Source organism: Eublepharis macularius, chromosome 6 (assembly GCF_028583425.1).
Source record: "Eublepharis macularius isolate TG4126 chromosome 6, MPM_Emac_v1.0, whole genome shotgun sequence".
NCBI classification, from domain to species: domain Eukaryota; kingdom Metazoa; phylum Chordata; class Lepidosauria; order Squamata; family Eublepharidae; genus Eublepharis; species Eublepharis macularius.
Genome location: NC_072795.1, coordinates 91,627,580 through 91,647,082, shown reverse-complemented (window position 1 = coordinate 91,647,082; position 19,503 = coordinate 91,627,580). Strand labels below are relative to the sequence as shown.

At 38.6% G+C, this 19,503-nt stretch overlaps 2 protein-coding genes across 2 annotated transcripts in view; one reads left to right on the top strand and one right to left on the bottom strand.

Moving 5' to 3' along the window:
• The window catches only part of DOCK1 (dedicator of cytokinesis 1), a 602,286-nt gene that overhangs the window by 356,422 nt on the left and 226,361 nt on the right, over nucleotides 1-19,503 (bottom strand). The window lies entirely within an intron of this gene.
• Nucleotides 1-19,503, top strand: part of INSYN2A (inhibitory synaptic factor 2A) — a 50,831-nt gene that overhangs the window by 1,760 nt on the left and 29,568 nt on the right. The gene's annotated exons all lie outside the window — the stretch shown is intronic.

The following is a 19,503-nucleotide window of genomic DNA, read 5'->3' as shown; positions in this document are numbered from 1 at the left end:
ACAGCAGTTTCATTTGACGTAACTGGAATGCCTACAAAGTATTTTAAACATGTGTTAATGTGTTCCTTCTTTTGTTTCACAATTCACTATAAAAGTGTTAGTCAGATCTATTTGTACAAGCATAGCTATTTATTCAGGCTCAGCCAATTAAGTCTTTATCTGATAATTGTAACTTTTATGCTTTTGGCGTCTCATATGCATTCTCTTCCTTCACCCCTTTAAAGATGCATTGCCTTTATCTGCGAGTTAATTCAGTGGTTGCATTCTGGTACACACACTTCTCAAATTAATGATTATACATTTCAAACACCTCCATACTTCCTAAATGTTTGGGGCATCCCTAATTTCTCCCATTTTGGTAAACATTCCTCCATTTATTTTTTATATTTTCCTAAAATTAGCAATAGCTACATGCATTGTTTGTGGCTCCTGATGCTGTCCTCTCTAAATAAGCAACTCAATAGGGAACACAGAAAGCACAAGATGAATTTATAGCATAGAAGCAAGTTGTTCTCTATAATAAACATCTCAACATTTAAAAGGCTGTGCTTGGCCAAAAAGCTTGACATCATTTATTCATTTGATGCATAGCCTGCCATATCCCTGGGGCTCAGGCCAGGTTATAGAATTTCCTCAACGTTCTAAACTGTTTCCAGTTGCTAGCTGCCTAAATGCAAACACACTTTCTTCATATCCTAGGTGATTCTAATAGAACAATTTGTACTTTTAAATGATAATATTGAATCTCTCAGTTTAACCCAAACTAGCTATCTGTTTCTTTGTAATCTGCATTGGGAGAAATTCTCTCAAAATCTTGTTGCTCAAGAAATTCTAGAAATTCTATTAAGAACAGAGAATTTAAAAACCAATTAAATATGGTTATTATTTATTTAAAAAGCAGCTTTCTGGTTTCAGTTTGAAGTGCAGATAGATAATATAGAATACACTTTAATCTTTGATTTTGGATCATTATGTATACAACAATAATAAGTTATACAAACAATCATTTCTCAAATTAGGAATCTCTGCTATTTTCTTCCCTTTAAAAACTAGCTTTTCTGAGAACAAATGTGCCTATTTTCCATACGGGGTTAACTCAAAAGACCAGCACATTTTCAAGTTAGACTGAAATACAACCATTCAGCAATGCAAGAGTATTTGCAGATCATAATGAACCTTAAATTTAACCGCTATTCAAGTTAGAATGGATTGATGCTATTTGTCAGCGTGCAAGTTATTGACAATCACAGAGGTCTACTTCAGTCAGATTGCCACTTCACAGTTCTTACTTAATTTGGTGAAACATTTTGTGAAGGATCAAAACTGTCATAGTACATTTGCTCCCACCTCCTGATGACATTAATGGACTTGGTTTGATGGTCTTCCCTCTCTTGAAATTAAAAGCTCCTAGGTCACCCAAGTGGTTTTTGCAAAATTGTACCCAGCAGCAGAACAAACGTTATATATAGTATTTTCATATACTTCACTGGTCAGACTTTCTGCCTTGAGGAAACCCTTTCCACATTGACTTATCTGTCAAGGAACCCCAATTGCTTTCCACAGAATTTCCAGAAATTTCTTCAAAACACTGGACATGATCAAGAGCGCTGATTTTTAGCTAGAGAGTCCATAGTCCACAAATCCATAGGTAGATCATATGTTAGCCTAAGATGGCTCATACCAATGGTAATATTAACTTATATTTAAAAGACAGTAGGAAGAGAACAAGGGTGACTAACCTATGGATTTTTCCTGACTCTAAACTATTTTAACTGTCATGGCTTCTCCCTACTCCCTCCCTATGCCACCCCAATACTAGAAATTACTAGGATTTCTCTCAAGATCTCACCCCTGCCCCCTCACCACATGCACACCATCCTAAAATCCCTACGAGGAAAACCAGCATGTTTGCAGTGTGCATCTACCATAAGGAAAAAAAGATTTTTTTCAGATTAATGCTAAATCATGGGTTGACATGTATGAATAAGCCCTGTGCTCACCTGCATCCTCTTCTATTTAACTTGCTCTGACTGAATCAGTTACTTCCTTGGTAGAAAAATTAGTTTGCTGCTGTATCCATAATGGCAATTATGGTTGGTAATGAAGACCAAGTAACTACATGATGGGAAGGGGAAAATATATGAGAACAAGGCTTCTCACATAGTACCACAGTTTGGAAGTATGTCTGAATCAAACGGATAAAGAGAGAAAAAGTCCGGGTTCTGAAATTGCTGTTACAGGTCATTAGCAAAGCTTGCAAGCTGCAGCACTTTGTGTCCAATTAGTGAATTATCTAAAATGTAGCCACGTTATTTAAGGCATGTTGCTGGAGAAGATGTACTAGCTATCTTTTAAGGAAGGCAGCCTACCAGTGCTCACTGAGGCACACATGAGAAGCTATTTAGGAACCCCAAAGTACCTTTAAATAGAGTTTATAAAACAACCAATCAAATTTTACTTTCAAAGTTGAAATACAATATTTCTTACGCACTGGACACACCATATTATCCAGGTGTGTGTGCGCCCAGTGCACATGAGAAAGATGTTATCAGCCGAACTCAAGACAGTTGCTTTAAGAAACCGAAAAATGAAACCATAAATTATCACTCGAAGATTCCTTTCTCCAGTAGACAGAGGAAGTTTATATCGTGTTTATTCTACCATGTACTTTCTAAGGGAGAAATGTGCATTGTGGAGTGTTATGCAGACTTTTTTCAGAAAATACACAGCAAAGTCCTGATTCATTTTAGCTATTAATGAAGGAATGCAAGGTGGTAAACACAACAGTTTAATTCAGCAGAGGAGACCTTTCCTCAAACAAAGTGGTAATTAAAGTCTTAGCGCTCCCACTAGCATTCCACTTTGATGTAGAAGATGGAGTGAAAAAATTCCAGGACTGGTTATAACATTAAGTAAAATTAACAGTGTTTGGATTAACACAATATTTATCACTGTCAAGTGTGAATGTTTCTATGTTGAGGGCAATTGTAGTGATAGAACCATGCTGAAACCAATGTACAAAGCCTGTGCAAATGCAGCTGGTTTTGGAAGGTGTGCGCCATTTCCTGCTTGTGCCTTTGTGTTGATATATCTTGCTATTCCCTTCCCACCCCACCCCCACCCTGGCTTTCGTTGCCTTATATGTTAAAATTTGGGTGTTCAAATTGAGACGTATCCCCACCCCCAGAGGCTTAAGTTCTAGGAAAGGAGAGACTACAGTACAGAGGCAGTTAGAAATCCAATGTAGGCTAAATACCATCTGAAAGAGACCATCATGAATCCAAACTGGAATTATGGGAGCCACCATCCCAAATTGATTTGAGACTAGGGGAGTTTATAAAGATTTGAAGCTGATCTCTCTGTAAATTCTAAAAGTTTGGGAGATTTCCCTTCTTATATGGGAGATGCCCTATTATATTCCCCCTTCTGATAGCACTGTTGAACTAGAACCAGAATTCACAAATCCTTTAGATGCAAGCATGCAATTACTGTATGTGCATTTTTTTTTGCACTTGCCTATGAAATGGATAGTTGGTGCTGGGCAGGGGAGTATACAAAGCAACTGTAGAAAAAGAGCCTATGTCTGAGAAACTTTTATATCTAAGACCAGATTCATGTTAATTTGAGAACAGAAATTTCCAAGCTGGTTCAGGACAATGTATACACTAGCCAATATATAAAGGGGGGAAAGACAATTTTTAATTTTTGACTTAAAATTTTTCTTGTTCACAGAAACATTTGAATGACTCAACTAAAGAACTAACCAAAATATATGACATTTAAATTTACATTAACAAAAATGCACATTAAGATACTAATAGATCCTAAACCATGTGAGGTAGGGCAGACTTTAACTGATTTTCTTTGGATGTAGGAACCAGTCAAGAAATTTAGGTACTAGACTCATTTTTTCAGTCTTCAGGATTTTATATTTTAATGACATTTTCTAATTACTGCTACCACGAAACATAATCCTACCTTTTTTTCACAGTTCCTTGTGATCTTATTAATGGTATGATGAAAATGCTTTAGTACATAAATAAATATAGGGGGAATCGTGGTTGTCATCACAACAAAATCTATCCCCTGTTGCTAATCTATATTCTTTCCCTAGTTTCTCATAAATTCATTACTGCTTTAAAGAGCCCTGTTTAATTGAATACTAGCACCAGTATAGAACATCACTAATTAAGGAATGAATTCACTGTTCACTGTTGAATTACATGAATTAAAGTTTACACATAAAATATAAGAAGAGTCCTGCTGGATCAGACCAGTGGTCCATCTAGTCCAGCATCCTGTCTCTCAAAGTGGCCAACTAGACACTATGGAGGGCCCATAACATGGCATAGAGGCCAAGGCCTTCCCTTGATGTTGCCTCCTAGCAATGGCATTCAGAAGTTTACTGCCTTTGAATGCAGATGTTCCCTTTAGTTACCATGGCTAGTAACCACTGATAGTGTCCTGTGCAGGCCAGCCTGAACTCCACTAGAATAGGGTTGCCTCTGCAGCATCAGGACCTCCAAATCCTGCTGCTCCTCCTTGTTCCCTGGCCTTTGCTCCTTGGCCTCTTCCTCTGAACCCTCCAAAACAGTGGGGATCATGACAGATAGATCTATTCTCCATGAATCTGTCTAATCTCCTTTTAAAGCTGTCTATGCCTGTGGCCATCACTACATCCAATGGCAGTGAATGCCGCATTTTAATCACTCGTGTAAAGAAGTATTTCCTTCAGTTCATCCTAAATCTAGTGCCAATCAGCTTCACTGAATGCCTTTACGTTTTAGAATTTTGTTCCTCTGTGCACCTAATAATTCTATCTTTGCTAACAGTTTGTATTACTTTGCCTAGGACAGACATTAGGCTAACTAGCCTGAAATTTCCTGTTTCCCCTCTGGACCCCTTTTAAAAAAAATCAGTGTAACATTTGTTAGTCTCCAGTCTTCTAGTATAGTAGCTTATGATAAGTTACACATATGGGTTAATAGATCAACAATCTCACATTTAAGTTCCCTAAGAACTCTCGTGTATGCCATCAGAACCTGGAGACTTACTGATTTGTAATTTCTCCAGTATGTCTAGAACTTCATCTCTTCATCACCTCAATTTGATTCAGTTCTTCAGACTCCCTTCCTGAAAACAGTGACTGTGGCATGTTTACAAACCCCATACTTTCCACAGTGAACACAGATGCAAAGACTTCACTAAGTTTCTCTGCCATCTCCCCATCTTCCTTTGGTGGTGGTAGAGAGTGCCCTCAAGTCATAGCTGGCTTATGGCGACCCCCCCCCCCAACCCTTAGTGGGGTTTTCATGGCAACAGACTAACAGAGACGTTTTGCCATTGCCTGCCTCTGAAACCCTGGTCTTCGTTGGAGGTCTCCCATCCAATTACTAGCCAAGGCTAATCCTGCTTAGTTCTGGGATCTGAGAAGATCAGGCTCACCTGGGCTATCTAGGTCAGGGCCCATCTTCCTCTAGCAATCCTTTTATTCCTTGGTTATCCAAAAGCCCAACTGATTTTCTGCTCTGGACATATTTAAAGATATACTTATTATTTGTCTTCATACTTTTAATAATCTGCTCCTCAAGTTCTCTGCCTAATTATGAACTTATGTCTCTTTTGCCGGAGCCTATGCTCTCTTCTGTTGGGATGGACCTTCCACTTTTTAAAAGAAGTCTTTTTTGCTTTGTATAGCTTTCTTGACTTGGGTCATTAGCCAGTGTAGCATTCTTTTAGACTTAGCAGTACCTTTCCTAATCTGGGGCATGAATTGTATCTTCAATTAGTGAAGTTTTAAATAGCTTCCAAGAATCAGATAGGATTTTTACTTTCCCTTTTTCCCCCTTTCAGCTTCCATTGACCATTACCCTCATTTTTATAAAATTCCCTCTTTTGAAATCAAATGTTACTGTTTTGGACTTCAGGGATAACTTTCCATTGACATGAATGCTGAACTCAGTAGCACTGTGGTCACTGTTCCCAACTGGTGCAACAACATCTACATCTCTCACCGCGTCTTGAGCCTCACTCAGAACCAAGTCTAATATCAGCACCTCTCAGGTTAGCTTTCTGATACCAACTGTTCCAGTGCACAGACATTTATGTCTAGGAATGTCATTTCTACAGTATGACTCAAGCACATTTACCCGGTCAATGTGATGGTAGCTGAAGTGATCCATTATCACAACATTATCTGTTTTAGCTGCCGCCCTTATTTTTTTCTAAATCTCGAAATCAGCCTCAAGCCTCTAACACGTAACAACAAATTCATGCACATTTATTTTATGTACAGCAGAAGATATTTTGATGCAAAATGATAAATTAGCTTTGTACGAAGGATTGCTGAGAGAGATCACAGTAAAACCACTGTCAAAAATATTAGGCACCACAATAAAAATTCTAGCTCCCATGGCAACCTGGCATTTAGGATTATCTAGCCTGTGAGTAGGGGATTTTGTTTGTTTTTCATACTGTCATTTTTTATGAATGTTGTAACTATTCTACATGCAAGAGTCAACCAGTGCTAGCAAGTGAAACATACCACATAGTATGTCCAATTCTTTGTAATCATAAATTTTAAGCTTAGGCTCTTATTTTGTGGGATGGATGGAAGAAAACCATTTCATTAATTTGTAGTTTATTCTCACCCACACTTGCCTCAGGAGTCTTAACTTCCTCCTATCTTAGGTAGCAAAGTTCCAAAAAGCTACTTAATCCAAAATAGCAGTATTAAAGAACCATTTAGGCATTATAAGCTAGATATTCCACGCTCTTACATTCAAATAGCCTAAGAGATGGCAGTCCATAACTAATCTGGTGCTAGTTACCATATTGGATTCTTATATTTAGAATCAGCCTGAGAAAATGTATTATTGCTAATGTCTATGAAAAGGAACAAGCCAAGTTATCTCCCTTTATATACCATATTCCATATAAAAACAGATTTTCCTGATAAGCTAAGAGATGTTGTTTTCTATTTATTTATTTATTTGATTTATACTCTGCCTTTCTCACGGACATGCAAGAAGTCCGGAATTGATTTCAGGTGTGTCAAAGCAAACAGAAATCATGATAGCTTTTCATCCTTTCTCTGGGCACAGCATGGTGAGACGTAGCAGCTTACAGGTCATGTCATTATTATACAGCTCCAACACTGTTTCCCACCCCCCCTTCCCTGCGGACTGTCTATGGTGGGACAGCACATTTATTGCCTTTAACATGTAATAAGTGATGGTCCAATTTATGTAGTGGAGGTACTAGCAGCCAGCATCAGCCTGTGGTATCAATGCAGTTACAGTTGGAATTCACTATAGATACATTGTAATTACATTTACTTATGCTTAAATACTGTTTAAAAGCCAGCAAAGTTTTCTTCAAACATCAGCAGCCTTTTAATGAAGGATCTTCTGTTGCATTATAGATAGGGTCGCCAGTCCCCAGTGAGAGCAGGGATGTTCCACCCTCATCTCTTGTTTCTTGTTACTGCTCAGAGGAGCAGCAGCAGAAAAAAATTTAAATGGCCACTCAGCTGATGGCTTGACTTCACTTCCAAGGAAACCCCACATTAGCCCTATCTGGGAATCACTAAAAATTCTGTTTTTACTAAAGAGATTCTGGTGATTCCTAGAGAGGCATGATGTCTCTCCAGGAAAAACCTAGAAGTAACATTACACTGTTGCCAATAGCCACCCCCCATATCCCCACTCTTCCAGGTCTCCTGCTGGTTGCTTGGAAAATCTAGTTAGGCCAGGGGCACAGAAACTTATGCAGCATTTAGAAGAGCAGAAAGTTACAAAAGAGTTTGCAAGTCAATACCATGCATCTATGCTGTATGGCAGGCTGCAGTGTAGCCAAGCAAGAAATTAATCTGATCTGAAGGCATCCACATCGTTTTAAAATGTGTGAATTACTTAATTGCTGTTTCTTTATCATCTTACAATAAAAACTGCTTCCCTGCCCTCAAAGGATGCTAGCCCACCAACCTGATATATTGTCATGATCTGGTTTTGTGCATGTTAATGGGGCTGTAAAAAAATCAATTTTGTGCTTGTCAAAGAAGGAAAAACTTTTTTAAATTTACAAAAGTAAGCAAATTTAAGGAGCCCCATGGCGCAGAGTGGTAAGCTGCAATACTGCAGCCCAAGTTCTACTCACAACCTGAGTTCGATCCTGGCGGAAGCCAGGTTCAGGTAGCTAACTCAAGGTTGACTCAGGGCCAAGCTACAAGTGACAAATAACACTTGAACGGTAAGTGTATTTCTCCCTGTTCACTTGCCCTCCACTCAATCCACTTGCCGTTCAAGTGTCATTCGTCACTTATGGCTTGGCCCTCAGCCTTCCATCCTTCTGAGGTTGGTAAAATGAGTACCCAGTTTCCTGGGGGTAAAGCGTAGATGACTGGGGAAGGCAATGGCAAACCACCCCATGACAAAACGTCTGCCAAGAAAACGTCGTGATATGATGTTACCCCATGGGTCAGTAGTGACTTGGTGCTTGCACTTCTACCTTTAAGCAAATTTATTTTGCCTTTTACAAGCCTAGTATGACTTTTCTCTAGCTTTCAATTACTAACAAATGTTTGTACTGCTTAATATCTTTTTTAAACAACCAAACACAGGAAACCTAATAATTGATCCTTTCCCAGTTACAGCTCATAAGTGCTTTAATGAGACTGGAAGATTAGCGCTTAGCGGACTTCTTTTCACAAATCCGCTGGAGGCCTTGAATGATGCTGAGTTTGTCTGTACTGGTAACAACTATGTCAGCATTGCTAACATTAGTGAAATCACTCTCTAGGTATCTGTTTACTTTTTGGGATGTCAATTTTTCATCCTTAATGTTGAATGGTAAAACTACCATACTGGCCAATGTTGAAAATACACTGCAGAACAAATGCAGAAGGGAGAGCACTTCGATTCAAAACCAAGTGTTTTGCTTCTTCTGGCTTACATGCTCAATCTATAACCAGGAAACAGAATTTCCCCATCCTCAAACCTGGCACTCGTTCACTTCTAAATAGTATTTTCAAATAATACTGTCATTTTCAAAGAATACTGAAAAGATGATTTGAGGAAATATTCCCAATCACAAAAAATACAAAATTTGTTTATTAATAGAAATTTATACAAACAGCCTGTCTTTAAAAGTTGCATACCTAAAAAGAGAGAGGAAGAGGAGAAAGCAGGACTCCTTTTTTAAATGCAAAGATCATTATAAAGATTTCATCTGTATTTCTAAGCATTACAAGGAGTCTTTAAAATATTTTAAAAATTAAACAACATAATAAAATGACAGGCATGTAAAGAGTAAGGGATCTGTAATCACCATTTTGCACACAACACAGAAAGCAGTAATTTTCTTTACACTACACATTGTCACGACAAAAGTATTGCATGGGAGGGGAAAGTCAATTTGATTATGTAGCAACAGCAATTATTTATTTAGCCCACATGAATTACTTTGAAATGCATTTATTTTAAAATAAAACAAACATTTCAATTAACATGTTTCTGAAGACTTCTTTTGTATGCGACCACGGCAAGTAGCTAACATAAAATTGTTGTCTTTTAGCAGTTCAGTCTTTGCCCGTGTCTTTGAGATGTTAAAATTTAAATTTAATATAGAAAGTTGAAAGAAATTTAAATTGGGCAAAAAATAATTATGAAGTCTTTACTAACCCATTGCTACACTTGGATAAGTAAGCAACACCATGGTTATTTGTTCAATATGTATGTGTGGTGGAGTCTCGTTCAACGTTCACAAAGGGCACCAATGTCTATCACATCCTGCATAAAAAGGTGGATGAATTCAAAGTAATAATGTAGAATTAAGGTAGAACAATCATTGTCTAGATTGTGAAAATGTACTTCCCTTCTTACTGACTATAACCAAATCTTCTGCTCTTTCAGAGTGTGTATCCACCCCTTCCTGGAATTATTGAATTCTAAAAACTACTCCATTCTTTATAGCCATGGGTGTTTGTTTAAAAATAACAATGTTGTCCAATAACAAGAAAATAAACCAGGCTTATGGGAATACAACTGAGGTTTGGTCTCCAGTTTTTGTTGTGGTACATCTCCCATCCAGTGAGATGTGTGGCTTTAAAAGTAGTTTATTGGCAGTAAAACTATAGTGGCAAATGTTACAGAGAAAAACTCTGAACGTGCATGCATGCTAACCTCCATGCATGAGCATGCTGGTCCTATTGAATTAGACACCATTCCAGGTTTAGGCCTGCTCTGACAATATTGTCCAGATTGCCTATACTACAGAGATACCCTGAGAGCAAAAGTATCATTTTAAGCTATGATCTACTGCTGGGATGAGATCATTTAAGATGATCAACCACACTCTTGCAGAGAGTGCAAAGGAATCATTTGTCAGCTCAACGGCTCTGCAGCACGCATAGGGTTCTCTTCATCTTGTAATTCTCCATATACATTTCTCTACCAACTTTATTCTTCCTATAGGAGCACCTTATATCAATTATAATTACAACGATCAGCTGCTAGCGCTTTTTTCCAAATCCAAACTAGTGATTTTCCTCTGCAGAAAAAAAAATGTATGGTGAAATATATGTGAAAAACATTACGTGGGTCTGCAAAAATCTGATTGCTGCTCACTCCTCACCAGTTTTTTTCCCATTGCAAAATCCATATGGATTTTGAATCCTACATAATTTTTTCACATGTATTCTTTCACAGATATTGTTCCAGGGGGAAAAACGTTATGTCGAAATCGGACCTTGACTATGTAATGAAAGCTTCTTCTCATTTGTTGAGACTTGATCCATTAAAGTAAGTGTTTTACTATCAGTGTGACTGGATTGCTATAAATCAACTACAAATTATTTTAACTTAGTTTAAGATTTAGGTGTAGTTAGAAAAACTTCTGACTTACTGATCTAATATCATAAGGCTGTCTTTAAACAAATAATAGGAACATGAATACAATCCTTGTAAAAAAAAATTAGAAAACTTAAGAAAGCTGCAAACAGAATTCAGTAGCAGGTTGGGGGGGGGTTATTTAGCCAGAATCCACTGGGAAATTCTGCATGGAATAACCATATTTCCCCCTGCTCACAAACTCATCTCAGGGTCACCTGAATGTAGGGCTTGACACCCACTGATGCCATAATATATATGTATCAGTGCCTAGTGTCTCAGCACACTCTGTGGGCTTCATGGTGTTGATTGATATCAGTATGTTGCTTTAGGAGAGTTCATAAGAGAAGTGAGGGCCCTGTTTGGATGATAAAGGATCCAAGCATCATGCTATGCATGGGGATTATAGTTTCTACAATGCAACATGGCCCTGGATGCAGTCCACATAAACACCCAAACATTGCTTATACAAATAGTTTTTACAAGACATGAATTGATCACTTCCCATTGCTCCCTAAGTGCTGCCTGGCACAGGTGTAAAGAACCCAATTTGTGCCATAGAGATATCCATGTGAGCAAAAAGAACTGTAGACATGCTAGGTACACAATGAAGGATCCAACAAATTCAGATAAGCCTTTCCATTCACTTCAGCCATACACACAGAATTACAAATTTTCTGCATTTCGTAGGGGTGAGAATGAATTATTCAGTGGAATCCAGTGGGAGGCTGCATTCAACTTTAAAAAAGGAAGAAAAACGTATTCTAAACATTGGTGGGAGGAAAAAATCAAAAGCAAAAATCAGTCATTTTTCTGTGCATGTATACAACCAAAACTAAGATTTTTATGCTGGCTACTAAAATATTATATAACTATTGATGACTGATGTATTCTGATGGTACACAGTTGACTAATCTAGGCTAGATTATTTTTCCTTTTTCTAGCATGTTTTTCACACGTCTTCTATGTTTGTTTAGGTCAATTTACCGACACAGAGCATACTTTAACATATTGAAGTCTACTTTTCTTTCCCCAATTCTAGCCAAAATTCTGTGGATGCATTTTTTATAGCTCTTTCTTGAATGCAAATGTGCTAAAATGGCTTGGGGGCTGCCACAATTCACTGTTTTACAGTAAATACTGCAAGTCTCTTTTGACATCTCCTCCTTGTCAAGACAAAAATAATTCTGTACAAGCTTTTGTGTTATGCTGACTTTTGCCTGCAGTAGCTACTTCCTTGAATGTTCATTCAGTCCTGCTGCCCCTTTTGATGGCATCATAAATTTTTGTCGTAGAGGAGGAACGTTTTTCATGCTATCTGTGATAAAGCCCAGGGTGGTAACAGCAACAGCTACAAGTTTTTTTCTTAGTGCTGTAGTTATTCCAAAAAAATATACCTTCCCAGGTAACAAGAATCTGTATTCCTATCAAAAATGCTTCTGAAACTTTGGTTATTAGCTTTGCTGTAGGTAATAAATCAATCCACACTGTACATAATAATTAAAAAGCACTGAAATCGAACCTGATTTTAAATGTGATTTTATTAATTGTTGTTTATCCGCTCTAAGTCACCATAAGCAGGGAGAGCGGAATACAAGATTAATAAATCAAATTAAGATTGGCGGTTCTTTTACCCCCCCCCCCAGGGCAAAAGCTAGTGTTCTGTATCCAAGTGATTGGGTGGGCTTTACAGTTCTATGGTTCAGACATGAGATTCACTTTTAATTGGGTGTGCCAACATAATAGCCCTCTGATTTAAAGAATCATAGTTCTGTAAGTAATGAAATAATCTATTCAACCCACTAAATCAAAACATTCCAAGGCAGAAACCAGTATACATTATTACCATCTTTATATCACTTTTACCATCAAAATATTACAAGACTGCATGTCAGCACCATATACTGAAGAATGGTGTGTGTGGGGGGTTTATTCCATTTTAGTCTGGAAACTGATATTTTAAACTGTGAGTGGTCAGTTTTTATGGTCTGTTTTATGCTGGGCTGGATTTTTAATGCTGGATTTTAATTAATATCTTTTAATTGTTTTTCACTTCGTAAGCCAACTTGGGCAGGTTCCTGAAGAGGTGGCATAACAATTTTTTAAATATATACATAAATAGTGTGCTTTCAAGCAGTCAAGATGTCACAGCAAAAGTGCCTTCCGGAATTCAAAAATAAGTTCAAACACAGAGTGCAGATGGCTCATGCAAGCAAAGCTACCTGCAAGCAGGAAAGACACGCATGGAGCAAGCCTAAACAGACCTCCTCAGAAGTAAGTCCCATTTTATTCAATATGGCTTACTCCCGAGAAAGTCTTTTTAAAATGCAGCCATAATTACTTGCCAGCAGAGCATGGGGAAAATCTCTTTAGTGAAACCAAATATTATTGGGGATTAAGAAAGGCCTGGAGAATGATGGAAATCCCACTGAAATTACACATTCAGTATAAAGCTCAGGAAGGTTGAAATGGAATTGTAAGTTAGCCTTCTTATATGACCTTAAATTGATTCAGAAATGGTATCATCAGTACATTCAAGATAACCTGCACTTGAGGCACCTCATAATTGTGCATTTAGAACTGCCTTTTTGTTTTTCACACATGCAGACAAGACCAGTCAAAGGGCTAAAACTGTTTTTAAGCGGCACTTGTGAATTCAGGTTGAAGCTGCTCCCAAAGGAAAATTATTTTTGTTGTTCTAAGCTATAAGTTCTCCACTTACTTCCAACAGAGGACAAAAGAAGAATTTAGAACATCATTTCTATCTGCATGATAATTGAAATTCTGTTAAAAACCAGATTAAATAGCTTGGAATTATGCAGTCATTCTGGTTTTTTAGGTGTTTTTATAGTATTTTTCAATCGTGGCTTTCTGTCTTAAAAACATGGATATTCATAAGATTCTCCAGTACAGTATAATGCCAGTTATAATGCCAGCATACTCCTAGCAAGTTCTCTATGTTAGATTTCAGACCAGATTTAACATTTGACCATTCAGAGTCAGCCTTTTATGACTAGACAGGGGCACGAACAGCATAACGAACGCAAAAAAGCCCACGAACAGCCAGTTTGGCTGTTCGCGAATAGGCTGCTTGTGAGGCCCCATTCCAAATGAACTGGTAGTCATTGGAAGCCTCTTCATTGCTGTTCGTCAAGTCAGGCAGTCGGACACCTGCAATCAATTCCCATGGCAACTCAGGCAGGGATTGTCTTAACTCCTGCTGCTGCACTGGAAACCAGGAATCAAAGAGGAGTTTAAATGCCCGTTTCCATGCCGCTGCTCAGCTACTTCCAACAACAAGCCGGCGCCACATGGCTTCTTCTACATGATGCCAGAGGGACAGGGAGAATCTCCCTGCCCCGCTCGCACGGGGCAGAAGTGGCCCCGGGGTGCCAGCTCTGCCGAGTGCGAGCAGGAAGGGGAGAATCTCCCCACGCCACTCGCACTGGGCAGAAGAAGCCCAGCAGTGCTGGGATGGGGCAGGGGGGATGGAGTCTGAGGTTGTTTAAAGGACCCTGCCACTTGCAAGTGGCTGGACAGGGCCATTTAAACTATCAGCTGGCAGGCGGCAGGGGGGAATCCCCCCCTGCCGCCTGCCAGGTGATAGTTTAAAAGGATCTTTAAAGGGCCATGTAAGTGTATTAGAGGGGAGGGGGCTAAGTGGGGGTGGGGTGGGGGCTGCAGGCTCCCACAAACAATGAACATGTTCATCACGGAATCATGTTTGTCAATGTCCATGGGCGGCAACAAACCACGAACAGCATGTTTGTGTTTTTTTCCTGTTCGTGCCCATGTCTATTTATGACTAAAGCATGCAAAATGATTCCTGTGTTCATTTCCTTAGAATTAAGCCCAATCGACTCAGCAGGACTAAGTAAATTTGCATAAGGCAGGTATTCATAACAACACATTTTGGACTGGGAGTGGAAGTTTGAAGCCTTGTTACCTTTAATATCATTCTCAGTATCTAGCCAGCACAGTACAAGGCAAGAAACTTGGGTCAATAAGACATTAAGAAACAGAACTCTGGAAAAGTGACTCCTAATAATAATAACACTTTGTAAACCGCTCTGAGTGGGCATTAAGTTGTCCTGAAGGGCGGTATATAAATTGAATGTTATTATTATTATTATTCACAGTGGCAAAAACAGGACTCTCTGCTGGAACTATTTTGAAGGGTTAAAGCCAGAAGGAAAGTCAGAAGGAGTTCAGACAGAGTTCAATCCCTGCCGTTGCCAGGGGAATTGATTGAAAGGCCCAGACTGTCTGGCTTGATGAAAGGCTGACGAAGGCAACGAACAAGGCTTGCAACGACCACTTGTTCATTTAGAATGGAGCCTCACGAACAGCTTGTTCGCAAACAGACGAATGGGCTGTTCATGGGTTTTTTCCGTTCGTAATGCTGTTCGTGCCCATGTCTAGTTGGGACCCAAAAATGGGTTGTGAAGCAGCTGAAAGTGGGTTGCATGTCAGCCATCCCTAATGGTTTCCCTCTACCTGCTGTTGGAGATGTACTGCACTGAGCCACCACCCACCTCTTTGCTGACATCTACCATTTTCCAGCATCTTAACCCAGTGTCGTCCTTCCACCCCAGTACCTTCTCAGTCTCTTATTCCAGCTCCGGATGGGTCACATTACAAAGTAAATTTGAACTTGTGGGCCACCATACTGAAAAGGTTGGGAACCACTGCTTTAAAAACCCAAATAACTAGTTTGAGCCCTTAGGGAACTGCTGTATGGTACATGAACCAGTGAAAATTGGGGAATATCTGACTGGACAAATATAATGTGTGAATTAGCTCTAACTTTCTGTCATCATGTTTGGAAGGTGCATTTTGGTGTACTTGAAGTAAAGTGGGACCATTGTGGGCATGTTATACATAATGGCTACAATGTTTGCTTTGTTCAGCTCAATAGCAACCTCAGTTGAATCATCACCACCATCTCTCAGCCTTTCCTAATTCATAGTTTGTTACAAGACTTAAAAGCTGCCCTAAATTCCTTAAAACAAAGACTGGATGCAAACGTAAGAAATACTGTGTGGATGGCATTTCTTTCTATTTAACTTGCTAGTTTGAACGCAGGATCTCTTTTTACTTTGATAGTCTAACACAAATTAGTCTAACATCTTTAAACATTCTCACTACTTCTCAGAACAGGAACCACAGTCATGAAATTTAAATAAAGGATAGCTGTGCAAAAATTAACTTGATATGAGTTTTGAAAAGTCCTCATTTTTGTTATTTAACATTGACTGTCTGATGACCTACTCTGATGAATTTATTCATACTAGTTAGGAAAGAAATTTTACAAAATGGGTCAGGTTGACTCTAAACTCTGCACTAAGAAGAGAAGCTTTAATGATCGCTCTTTCAAAGAGAATCTCACTTAGAAAGAAAATGATCAGTCTTTTCTTTAAAATTGTCACAGCAACCCTCTGATTATGATTTGAAGAAAGCAACCAGCTTGTTACAGACAGGTAAAATATGTGTTTTTTTTATGAAGTCATAAAGAGCTCGGTATCTAGAGTCAGTAGGAGACTTGAAAGCATAGAAGCCATCTTTAATGGAGAATTAATGGTGTTCTGGAGGAGTATTATCAAGTAGTTGTCTATTTCCTTCCCACAACTTTCAGTATAAATTCTCAGGAATTATTTTAATTCACTTCACTTTTCAGTAGTTTTCCAGGGACTCGACTAGACATCGCCAGCCTTTGGGTGTGCAGTTGGAGAGAGAAGGGAAGCAGACTCCCCCTTGTCCAGAAGGAAGTGAATGACTAAGCCAGGAAAAGGATTAATCTTGCAGGGTCAGGGGAATGTTCAGTATTCAAAATGATCAGCTGCCAACTGTGTATTAGTAAGAAAAGAAGGATCTACTAAACTGGGTTGTTCATTTTTCTCCCATTAAAAAAAAACCCAGTAAAGATGCACTTCAAATGAACCCGAGGCATACTCTTCAACTCTAATGTATGAATGGATCCTCAGGGGTTGCATTATAAATATGTTGCTAAATGCTAAGACCAAGTACCATTCTTATTGGTACTTCCCCCTCACAAGTACCATTCTTGCCTTGCAAAACCATGCTAATTCACAAGAAAGATCATCATAGCATAAACCTATAAAAGACCAATTCTCTTTGCCTGTGAATTCTCATTTGTAGTGTTAGGAGACAACTCATCTTAAGGATACCTTATCCTGTTGCTTGCAGGCAAAGTCACGTGGCATTTAGCAGTGAGGTGGGGTCATCCTTAGGACTTCCATACAGCGCTCAAAGAACTGGAAAGAATGACTTCTGACTTGCAGAACTGTATGAATTTTCACACTCCAAGAACTGTGTCCCAACAGGACTAACAAGTTTAAAACTATGCTCAACACAATTGATACTCTCATAAGAAATAAAACATATCTGACATCACTATGTTGTGATCAGAATTACCTCAACCTCTTACTCCTAAATCTGTTTAAATTAAGGTAGAATGCTATAGAGCAGATCTACTAGCCAAAGCATCCATTTCTAAAGATCCTGTATTACTGGGGGGATGTACTGTTGGGACATGAGAAACCCCATTTAAGGTTTGCTGAACCTTGTTGGATCTCTTAACAAAAGCACCTCTAGCATCCATTCCATCTTTTGGGGTTTCTCAACCAGTCTGATGAAATGTTAAACACTTCAACAACAAGAATTGTTTATAGATAACAACTAGTAGTTTGCAGCCAAGGTCCATTTCGCCAAGTTACTCTCAGTGTTAATCAAAATCTCCTCCTTTCTTATGTATTTCTGAAACGCAGTAAAGTGACTAGAGAAACAGACTAGGACAGGGGTGGGCAATTGTTTTGGCTCGAGGGCCACTTTGTGGGAGCGGAGGTTAGCGGAGGGCTGCACCTTTTTAAATGATTGCATTCATTAGTTAACTTTGCATTTCAGAAAAGGTATAAATTGTATCATAAAAATCAATAAATATAAATTAAATAAAATAGTGGTAGTTTTATTCAATTTATTTATTGTGCTAATTTCATATCGTGCACGGGAAGGAAATCTCGGTTCAAGGCGGATTTTTCTGACTGTCTTGGCAGGCCACAAAAAAACTGTAGTGGGCCGCATGTGGCCCGCGGGCCGCAATTTGCCCACCCCTGGACTAGGATATGGGCGACCCACATTCTATTCTCTGCTCTGTCATGGAAGCTTACTGGATGACCCTGGTCTAGTCACATACTGTCAGCCTAACAGACCTTACAGGGTTTACTGTGGAGGAAAAGAGAGTGAAAGGCAGAATATAAATGAAGTAAAAAAATAAAATGGAGTACCGGATCACTATGCTGGCGTTCTGTTGTTTGCTAACCAGACAAGAATGGCATGGAAATCCCGGAAAGCAACTCTTGCATCTGCAAGCTGACCCCGATAAAAGTCAAAACCCTTCCTTCCTAAAACCATTAGAGAAAAAAACAAAAAATTTTCCACCTCTTGTCACTCAATATTTGCTCATTTTTTTATAAGAAGAAGTTACAAATTGTAAACTATACTTATTGCAAGTTCATAGAATAGATTAGGGCCAAGATTGTTTCCTCAGAAACCTAACTTTTTCATAACTATCTGGTATTTATTAAGGTCCCATTTTAATTGTATTTTATTTTTATTATTTTAATAACTGTATTTTATGCTTGTAAGATAGATTTCTATTTTTACTGTTCTTAACTTTGTATTGTGATGGCCTTTGGCCATATACAATTAAACCTACTACTAAAAAGAATATCCAAAATATGTGCATACATTTAGAAACTGATACTTATTGTGTTACGAAATTCTCTCTGTCGGTGTTGGCAATGTGAAATAATTTAGGATTAGTTAACTATTCTCCAAAGAGCTATTGGGTATACAAGGTCAATGAAGTGAAAAGGAGGTTGAACATTAGCAGTGCTTGATCGTTACTGTACTACAAAAGGAAATGTGAATAAGTGGCAAAGCAATGTCTAAATCTGATAAACCTGGATATAATAAAACTAAACTTAGCATTTCCGGGTTATAGGTTATATTTAGCATCTTTCCCTTGTGGATTTCCATGCTGCTCTTATCAGCACTCTACGTTTATTACTGCTTTACGTGAGTAGCCACATTGGTGTGCAGTAAAACAACAGGATTTAAGTCCAGTGGCACCTGAGACCAACAAGATTTTCAAGATGTAAGCTTCTGAGAGTCAGAGCTTACACCCTGAAAATCTTGTTGGTCTCTAAGTTACCACTGGACTCAAATCCTGCTCTACTACTGCTATTAGTGATAGCCTCCTTTTTAAGAATGAGAATTTGTAAAGCGTGTTCTTCATTTCTGTTTAACATCAATAGACATAAAGTACACTCAATCACTTTATACAAATGCAGTTAATTTACACACGAGTATGAAAAAGTTTAGTTTCAGATTTATATTTAGCTTCTCTTTTCTACTTATAAGGGCACATCTATAAATATACTATACCAGGGTTCCCCAACATGACATCTGTGGGCACCATGGCAGAGGGTAACCTGTCCTCTGGAGCCTGGCAAGCTTTTCAGAGAGTGGGCAGGGCCTTTGTAAGGCAGGACTTATCAGCAACGTATCCTCAGCACAGTGCTCCAAATGACTGTCA